We start from the raw sequence: 2,500 nt of genomic DNA, 5'->3' as shown, positions 1-2,500 counted from the left end.
CTATGCGCTAATTAAATAATTAATGGGTATTAAGGTCGGTCTTAGTAAATTGCTATATAAAGTCTAAGACCAGAACCAGTATTTTAAATTTATTTTATAACTCGGCTCCTAATTGTCACAAAATTTAAAAATTGGTACCTATGGATAGCCCTCGGCCCTACCTAATACACCGTGTCCATAACAATGTGGTAATTAAATATTTACTGGGCGTTAGGGTCGGTCTTAGTAAATTGCTATATAAAGTCTATATAAAATTTTACGAATTTAAAAAAAAAATTCCTACCGTCAAAAATAGCGACGCCTAGACCACCACACCTGTTCTGACGTTAAATCCTACTTGCACACACGTGTGGGAATAGATTAGATATCATCTAGAGATAGAATTCCTAATTATTTAATTAAAATAGAGACTCTAGATTTAATAGTTGTGTCATAGTTACATTAAGTCGAATTAGCGAAGCGGAGGCGGGAACTAGATTCTAGATCTAACACTTCGATTGCGATGAAAAAAAAATAGCTTTATTTTAAGGCCGACAAGGCAAATACGGTTTAATTAATATTAAAGAAATAAGTCCGAACACCTACCTTAAGCGAATCATCTACACAACACATGACTAGAAATAATACACGTCCACACGAAGAGCGATTGAAACGGTGACTGCAACGGTGAAAACTTGTACGACGGAAACATGGCGCCTAGGTTATGCCTACTTCCGGTCTGATGAAAATTTTTAATTCATTTTAAATTTTGCGCTCTATTTCGTCCGCGCTTGTCCACTTAAACTCTACAGAAAAGATAGTCTATATAAAAATAATTCCTAGAAGACAATTTTATGAGAGATCACCCACATTTATTTACCCTGCCTGTCTACCTTAGGGTTAGAGTTTGAATTTTTCTAGATTCAAGCCAAATATGCCGTGTCGATTAAACGACGACGTACATAACAGAGCGAAGACAATGAATGGTTCCTTAATTAACTATAATTACGGTCCTAATACAACTACAATTCACCATAGTACTAATATGTATGTGTATTGTTGTTTTGGGAGTTCTGTCATTACATTTTAAATTATAAAAAAAACGGGTTTACGATACACTTCATTACGCCGCCGATCGTGGTTTTAGATTTAAATTTGGTCGGATTCGGTTTATTATTAATTTATATAATACTTTATACATACTTTAATTCATTAAATACATTTATCTATGTATTTATTTCATTAGTTAAGTATTTGTTTAACTAAAAATTATCAATTTAAGGCATAACAATTACAGAAAACGATTGTATTTGAGATAAGTCTTATCGAACCATTTAGTAGCTGGGTCGGTTTATTATTAATTTATCTAATACTTTATACATACTTTCACTCATTAATTACATGTATATATGCATTCATTAAATCATTTAAGTATTTATTTCATCAAAAAGTATCGATTGAAGGCATAACACTGATAGAAAACGATTGTATTTGAGATAAGTCTTATCGAACCATTTAGTAGCTGGTTCGCGGGTCGGTTTTATTCCTTAACTCTAGATTTAAGTCTATCGTGTTTAATTTCAATTTAATTTATCACAACTTTTAGATTTTGTACTAGATTAAGCTACATTGAAGCTTATTTTTCACTATTTAATCAATAGAGGATATTATATAATATTTTTAAGTCTAATATTACGCAGCCGTTTGTTAAATCTAGTTTTACAACGACGACTCGCGCGATTTCGGTTTGGTTTTAAAACTTAAGTTCATTGATTCTTAAAATATATATTCCAGTTAGAATAGAACTGAATACGTACCACATGATGTATACACACGTTTGGGTTATTTATTTATTTTAAATTTAGTTTATTATGACCGATCGTAATTAACTTTGGCGATACCGGGCTGATATGTCTTATCGACCGGAAAACTACTGTCCCTTCGGTCGACTAGTTGGTCTTAGACGGCATTACCGAGGTTTGAAAACTCTTACACCGTGTTTTTATTTTCACATAGATCCTATATTTTGATACCAGTCATTCGTTTAAGTTTAAATTAGAAACGTGAAATGTAGTTTATTGGAACACTAATGTTTTTAATTTTGTACAAAAATAAATTTTTATTCGTTTCAGGTAAACGGCGGGATGAGAAAAATCTGCTTTCTACAACACATACATTGGTTAAGAATATAAAGTGAAATATAGTTGTACAAACACCGTCTCTACTTAGCAGCTTAGCCTCTACGGCAATGCCGCGTCTTTACACTGGGCGAGCTTGAGACTGGAAAACTCTCGATCACTCTACGCGGGAATGCCGCTAAGTCGAGGCGGTCTGATCGGCAACCCATCAAACTTCAGCTCATCTATTTTTTTTTTATTTTTCACAATTTTTTTAAAATTCGGGGTAAACGGCGGGATGAACTCAACCAAATTTTTCAATTGGGTTTTTAATATCCACGTACATTCAGCGCAAAGTGAAATGTAGTTTTAATGTATTTAAACATAGAACAACCACCGTCATT

Source organism: Physella acuta, unplaced genomic scaffold, assembly GCF_028476545.2.
Source record: "Physella acuta isolate Inbredline_101_S28 unplaced genomic scaffold, ASM2847654v3 ptg002105l, whole genome shotgun sequence".
Taxonomy (NCBI): domain Eukaryota; kingdom Metazoa; phylum Mollusca; class Gastropoda; family Physidae; genus Physella; species Physella acuta.
This window is presented reverse-complemented; position numbering follows the sequence as displayed.